Genomic DNA, 8483 nt, shown 5'->3' with positions numbered 1-8483 from the left:
GAGTTACGCTCCACCACCCACCACCCGTAACATAGAGTAATCCCATAATGATCCCCGGACCAGTTTCACTCACCGGCCCCGCCGTAACTCTCCTGAGTCACGGCACGCTCTCCAGCCTCCTCCGGGGAAACCGCCACTCCTCCGTCCAGCGGTCTTCGGTTTCCCCCGCCTCTTCCTCGCGCTCAGCAACGCTGTCTTGACTCTCGCCGTTCAGCTCCGGCTCCGAGATTCGGCGTCTTCCGCGTGGTCCGTCTCAAATTCCGCCTCCTCGACGTTCTGCGACCCCACTTCCTGTGTTGCGTCCGTTTTTACTCGTCCATTCTCTGTATCTCCTCCTCTCGACGTTGTCCCACGCTGTGGAAAGAGAGGAGAGACATGGATCGTCGTCCGTGATTCCTGTGAGACGTGATGCAGACTTGTTCGTACAGGGAAGTCTGGGCTCCGTAGTCCAACCCTACAGTGAGTTCCGCCAGGTCCCTTCTCACATATCCTTTAACCGGTACTAGGAGGCTTGCTTCTGATCCAGGGAGGACCTGGTCTGGCAGTTCGGGCTGGACTGTTCCCATGGGGAGCAGAGTCAAGACTGATTTGCAAATAGCTGGGTATAAACTGGAATGGCGAGGTGATAAAAAAAAAAAACCGATTAATTTAGGCCCAGATCGCTGACATTGTTCGGCATTCGTCCATCAATTGTTCTTTTTGCATATGGTAATATGAAGAATTGCAAGTAAATATGGGAATAGATATTTATTTGTGTGAAACAAAAAAATGGTAGAATAATATTGATGTAGGTTAAAATGTCAGATGATTGTTGCACAGTAAAGCCAGACCTAAAAATCCATGTAGGTTAATCACTAGCCTCCTCCCTTCTTTGCTGCTGCCCAAGCTAAACAATATACATTACCTAGTTATCTAAGACACTTTAGAGCATTTCAATATCATGTGTGTGCCCCTAAAAATTCAAGCTTAGGCAGCTGCATAAATAAACTAAATGGTCACAGCTGTATCTAGGCAAGCATTTTTTTGTGGAAGGACACAATTTCCGCCCAATCAAAACATGCACTTCTGGTTTCAAGCATACAGGCGGAGCGAAAGCCCATCTCTAGTGATGCTCACATGATTGTCTGGCAACAGCTGCGCTGTCAATCCAGACTATAAAAACGAGATGGTAATTCCTTTGAAACAATTGAGTACATCAACATATTCGAACAGGAATTATTGCCCCCCCATCTTCAAATCTACAACAGTGGTGCATTAAAGGTGCCAGGGGCTAGGGTGCAAGCAAGGCAAATGGACATTGTTGCTGCTGGACAGTAAAAAAAAAGTAAAAATAAACAGAGTTCAAGGTGACCCTAAGGTCTCAGGGCCGGGTGCCACTTCACCTTCTGCACAACTGGTACTATGGCCCTGATTCGTGAGGACACTTCGCTGGAGGATTCCTGATCATTGTTCATCTGCCAATTCTCATTTCAATCAGGCACCAGAAATTTTAAAATAAAAACGTTTGCAGCTCGAATTACACAGAATATTAGCTATAGACTTGCTAAGTGTTTTTACGTATGCATAGCATACAAAAATGTCTATTTTCTTAAAAAGGGAGTGTAAGAAAAACCCTCATTACAATAAAACGCAGAGCTAAGTTTGATTCTCTTTCATCTACAAGAGAATCTACGCAAGAGGACTTCTTCCCAGCATCCATCTGCACAGGAAGTGACATCACTGGATTTCCCAGCTTCCATTTGTACAGAAAGATACATCAGTGGTTTCCCACCAAAACTGTTTTGAAAAGAAGAAGCCAAGCAAGAGGTCTCATTCCCAGCATCCTTATTCACAGGAAGTGACCACTGGATTTCCCATCATCCATCTGCACAAGAAGTGACATCACTCCTATCCTCCTCAAAACCTACTTTATTACTGCCACAGCGTGGACGCGAAGCAAATGCATGCAGTGGGTGCGTCAAAGGCAAGCCCGTCTACGCCTGGACTGCGCCCAGCACCAGGAACCCTGGTCCTTCCCCTTCACACTGCTACCACGCTGTGACCCTGTGAACCCTCATCCACGGCCTCCACTCCACACGCTGCTGCTTGAATACACCACACAATAGTGAGCGAGCATTCTCCTTTGCTTCATGCAAGCTTTGATGCACTTACCCAAATCCAGCACTCACCGTGCCAACAGCACCCAACAAACCACTCGCTCCCACTCACAAAGTCCTACAACTGCACAACACTCCACACTCATATGTATGCGCCTCAACACCTGCAGACTCACCAAAATTGCAACAGAAATCTGGGAACTGCTGCACGAGAATGCCCCTGACCTACTTTTCCTCATGGAAAACTGCCTCACCCTTACATTGGCACCTAACATCGCAGCAGCCACCCCTCCACCCCGCCTACATGATTGCCAGGCAAGACAAACTCCACAAGCCCGGATGTGGAATCACCATCATCCAAAGGAACACTATCAGCTGCAACATATCCATGGGCAATTCATGCTTCAACATGGAACAGCTGTTGTTCAAGCTTCCTGTCACAGCCAACCACACCATAAGCGGCACTCCGATCTACAGACCACCAGGACCATGCATCAACTTCAGCGACAACATCATGGACTTCATCACACTACTCACCCTTGATGCTAGCAATATCACCCTAAACAGACCTGAACTTCCACCTGGAAGACCACAATTACCCTAACTCAACAGCACTCAGCATAGACCTGGGAATCCTGGGCCTCACCCAATGCATAAAAGGACCTACCTTCGTCGCTGGACACCCCTTGGACCCTATTTTCACCAACTTTGCCTAACAAAAATGAATGTGTCCTCATATAACGCAACTGGTGCTCGTTTAAAGCGCTCTGATACCCTAAACCTTTGTGTCAAGTTTGCAATATATAACAACTCCCTAAAAAAAACAGTTGATAACATTTTTTATTTTTTTTATTTTATGGAGTTTTATATATCGCAAACTTGACCCGAAGGTATTGGGTATCAGAGCGCTTTACATAGCACTACATTGCATGAGGACACATTCATCTTTCTTAGGCACAGTGAGATTAAGTAATTTCCCCAGAATCACAGTATGTTCAGCGTCATTGCCGGGACTCGAATCCAGTTCCCCAGATTCGTGGTTGACCGCCCTAGCCGTTAGGCCAATTCAGGCAAACTCCTCACCCTAATCAACAAGCCCATACCATTCTCCTGGACAGTTCAGCCCTTATAAAGTTCAGTATCCCTGTCCGATTCTAGCGCACACAGACACCAGAAAAGCTCACTGAAACTGGAACAGCATCACTGACAATGACTGGAACCCCACTCCCAACACCCACCAAACTGAACACAGCAACAGCCTCCCCTAAGCCATCAAGAATATCAACATTTGATCACCTCTTGCGTTGACCCCTTGGTCCCATTTAAACACAACAATATGACAAGATCGAGACCCCAGGCCTGTTGGTACATGGAGGAACTCAGAGTAATAAAACATCACTGCAAACAACTGGAGCACAAATGGAGAATGAGCCAGGACAATGCAGACAGGAGCACATTAAAATATGCCGTAAGATGCTACCACCAAATGATTCAGTCCACCAAGCGTGTCACTCTGGGGGTTCGTATCTTTGCCAGCACAAACAGAAGCAAAGAAATCTTCACCAGTGTGAAAGATTTCATCTTACCATTGGCTGCCTCCAACTTGATCACCCCTTTGCAGGACCTCTGCAACAATCACTCTCAATTATTCTGCAGTAAAATCACAACCATTTACAGCAACTTGAATCTACAACCGGACCCAACAGATCTCACCAAACGCCTCCTGATCTTATCCAAATAACCAATGCTAACCACATGGACCGTCGTCACCCCAGAAGAAACACCCGCCACCATGAAGTCTATCTACTCAGAGGCCCCAGTGGACCACTGACCCCACCACACCTACTCTAAAGGACTGCACCTATTGGCACTATTCTCACACCCCTTATGAAGCTTTAAACTCTTCTGCGACCTTCCCAGATGCTTGGAAACATGCAACTGTCCTACCTTTGTTGAAGAAACTCTCTGCGAACCCTTCAACGCTCACAAACAACAGACCAATTTCCCAGCTACCATTCCCGAACAAGGTCTTATAAAAAACCATCAAAAGACTCCTCAACGAATACCTCAATACCCACCAATGCCTCGACACAGCCTCAGGGGCATAACACAGGTCCCTGCAGCCCCTGTGGTGTGGGGGCCCCCCAGCGCCAGGGGGCCCCAGCTGCAGGGGGCCCCCTCAGCACAGTATTCAGGCCCAAGTGCTCCGGATTAGATCCGGAGCGGGGGCCCCTCTATGTACGTGGCAAGGAGGCCCTCTGAAATGTTGTTACGCCACTGCACAGCTTTGTTACAGACCCAACAACAGCCCTCATCGCCGCCAGGGGTAACATCTGCAGGACTCTCTACAGAGGAGACACGGCGGCCCTCATCCACTTGGATCTGTCCACAGCATTTGACACACCTGTCACCCCATCCTCATCCAACCCCTACACAACATCGGAATCCAAGGACATGCACTCCGATGGATCTGCTCCTTTCCGACTGGAATGACCCAATCAGTCAGCCTAGCACCACACACCTCAGATGCCTGTGACCTCATCTGCGGAAATCCTCGCTGAGCGTGACCCTCATCAATGCAGACATGATCCCCCTTGCCACCATCATTCACTCTCACAACATCAATGTCCTCTCCTATGCTGATGGCATGCAACTCACTCTTTCCCTCATGGACAATACTCCAAGTATCTGGATCAAGTTCAATGCCTGCATGACTGAAATCATCCACCGGATGAAGCCCAACTGTCTGAAGTTAAACACCGACCAGACCAAAACTGAGACCTTCGGGGAACACGAGAACTAAAGTCAAGTTCATTACTGCCTCATGCTTCCATACCCTGAAGATGCTGAGAAAAAGTTTCAAATGGCTTCCAAGTAGCACATGAAAAACCATCACATATGCCCTGGTCACAAGCAAGCTGGAGGACGGGAACGCCCTCAACGCAAAACTCACCAGAAGGCTGCAAACCATTCAGAACTCGGCTGCTAGAATCGCTCTCAACCTCCCATGCTACAATCACATCACTCCACACCTGAAGGAGCTCCGCTGGCTCTTCATTCACAATAGAGCACAACTTAAACTTCTCACCCCCCTCTTTCACGGTGCTACGTAACACTGTTCCAGCATACCTCAACAATCGCATCTGCTTTCACAAATCTTCCAGACTCCTCCTCTTGTCTGGACTCCTACTCGCACAAATCCAATCCTATGGGAAACCAGACCTGGCGGATGAGCCATCTCCTACATCACTCCTACAGTGTGGAACGGCATCTTGCTTCACATAGGAGCCTCCTCAATTCTTGAATTACACAAGAGCTGAAGATCTGGCTTTTCTAGTAGTCCTACTAGGCCCTAGGTGTGGCGAGACTCATGCCTGCTCAGCGCCAGGATACTCTTCATGTGATAGTGTGCTTTACTAATCTGCATAAATAAATGCACACAACATTTATTATCAATAGCTGACAAGTTAAGTAAGATGCAACAAATTTGTAAGACTGTCCGAGAAGTAGGGAGCTTATGACAAAAGTTAAAAAAACAGCCAATCACTAAGAAAAATCACTAAAAAGAAACGAACAGGCATTGGCAAAACTGAAGGTCTGGCTTTAATGTTCCAACGTATGTAAACATATGCATTCACAAATGCTGCTTACATGTGCTGCATACCATGTGCAGTTTATCACAATAAAGATTGCCCTATTGGTTTTGCCAATGCTAGTAAAAAAGTAACAAAAAAGGATTGCTTTCTGTATAGAATGAATTTAGAAAATAAAGAGCCGAATATGACAAATAGCAAACTGATTACGTATAATTTTCAGATAAAAAAATAGTACCACGTGCACTTTGAAGCACTTTCTGGAAGGCAGAATAATACACCAAATAGCCAATAGCATGAGGTGAGACAGAAATGCTCCTCTAGGTGAAACCAAGCTATGTATATTTTAAAGAATTAGTTAGAATATGTCTCACAAATTACTGAGCTGTCAAGACAGTGCTAAAAAATAGATTACATTCTGTACTGAACAGATATATATTAGATATAGAATTGAGTGTGACCAACATTGTGATGATCAAGTGTACTTTTATGATGTAAAATAGTCCCTCATACATTCCAACTAAATTACTTTCTGGAAGGCAGACTGATATGATAAACAGCTAGTCGAATGAAGTGAGAGGAACAGTGGCCTAGGTGGAATAAAGCTCTCTCTGTTTATTGTAAAGAATTGGTAACAATATGTCAATACCCCGCTGAATTGTCAAACCAGACCTAGGAATCACCCAATCACAAATTGGCATTGGCAGTACTGTATTCTCCAGGGAAGAGCTAATGCTCTTTTCTTGCATACCTACAGTGCTTACAGGTACATATAAGTAGCATAGAAAAACACAACATTAGTAGAAAACTTCAATCAAGCATACGCTGAGGGTGTCACGTGGTTGAAGTAAACAAATATCAAATTCTGGATTTATATAATATTTGTACTGAACATTATTATTATGCACCTTATTTACTGATGTGTTCTGCACGTGAGGGTGACGTACATGTGAAAAATAGTGTAAATGAGTACACAAAGAATGTAACTGCATATAACGCTCCATGTGTGAGGAATTTTATGTGGGACTTTGTCAGTTACAAATGAAAGCTTTGCAGGGTGTGCACATTTTCGTGCACTAAACCATGCCAAGGTTTGGAAGCGCAGGCGTGCACAGGACACAGCCATGAAAGCAGGCAGTGCAAAAGGCGTAAACACCCGCAATGTGCAAAAACATTTTCAATTACTTTCCCTTGTATGCTGGGCCAACCCAGGAGTAAAAAGTGCTGAACGGCGAAAAGTTAGTTTTAAGTCCCCGCGTTTTTAGGTCTCGCCTGTCGATGCGCATGCGCATCGAGCAAGGCGAGAGTATTGCGAGTTATCCACTCTTTATCTACACTGCAAGGAATCGTGGCGATTCCTTGCAGTGCCCGTGACTTTTAAGGTCAATGCGCATGCGCATTAAGCTTATGCGCATGCGCATTGACCTTAAAAGTCACGGGCGCGTGCATGTCCCCTCTCCGCCCCCTCCCGCCCCCTCCCCTTCCCGCCGTGTCGCATTTCTCCTCCCCCCTCCCCTCTCTTCCCTCCGGCTTGTTTGTTGATTTGACCCGCTCCGCCCCCTCCCCTTCCCGCCGTCTCGCATTTCTCCTCCCCCCTCCCCTCTCTTCCCTCCGGCTTCTTTTTTTGTTTATTTTACCCGCCGTGTCTCCGATCCTTTCGCTTGTTTTTTTTTAGATAGACAAAGAGCAGCGTATTATCTCTGGCCTCACTTCCTAGCGTCCGTGTGTGCTCACTGTTCAGCTCTGGTATACGGGGGCCCGAGCAGCGGCCCGCACCACGTCCTCTGCTGTGCTCTGTTAGTAAGGGGATCCTCCCCAAAGTGTGTACTCGCTGCCTCTGCCCCTCCCCAAGTGTCGAGGCTGCTGAGTCCAGTCCAAAGGCGCCACGATTTCTCTCCGGCCTGTAAGCTCCCTCATGCAACTCAGGTGAGCCATGACCTTCGGTCATCTAGCCCGGTGGCCTCACATGCTGCCATTCGCTCCAAGATAGCAGAACGGGGATTAGACAGAGGCGGAGGTGCAACACAATAGGACTGCACTGCACCAGGCTACCATCCTGGGAGAGCCAGCCTGAAGCAGGACGTCGCCGCCAGTGCGCTCCTTCGTTGGATATGGCCACCGCTGGGTCTGCTCAGGCTGTTTTGCCGCTGCATAGAGTTTTCTCGCCAGATGCCAGCAGTCAGTCCCTCACCCTCAACCCCTCAACCCCAACCCCTCAACCCCAACCCCTCAACCCCAACCCCTCACCCTCAACCCCTCACCCTCAACCCCTCACCCTCAACCCCTCACTCTCACTCACTCTCACTCACCCTCACTCACCCTCACTCACCCTCACTCACCCTCACTCACCCTCAACCCCTCACTCACCCTCACTCTCACTCATCCTCACTCACCCTCAACCCCTCACCCTCACTCACCCTCACTCACCCTCACCCTCACTCACCCTCACTCACCCTCAACCCCTCACCTCACTCACCCTCAACCCCTCACTCACTCACCCTCACTCACCCTCAACCCCTCACCTCACTCACCCTCACTCACCCTCACTCACCCTCAGTCACCCTCAGTCACCCTCACTCACCCTCACTCACCCTCACTCACCCACCCTCACCCACCCTCACCCACCCTCACCCACCCTCACTCACCCTCACCCTCACTCACCCTCACTCACCCTCACTCACCCTCACTCACCCCCACTCACCCTCACTCACCCTCACTCACCCTCACTCACCCTCACTCACCCTCACTCACCCTCACTCACCCACCCTCACCCTCACTCACCCCCACTCACCCT

This window comes from Lissotriton vulgaris, chromosome 12 (genome assembly GCF_964263255.1).
Source record: "Lissotriton vulgaris chromosome 12, aLisVul1.2, whole genome shotgun sequence".
In the NCBI taxonomy this organism is placed as follows: domain Eukaryota; kingdom Metazoa; phylum Chordata; class Amphibia; order Caudata; family Salamandridae; genus Lissotriton; species Lissotriton vulgaris.
Note: the sequence above shows the minus strand (reverse complement) of the source record.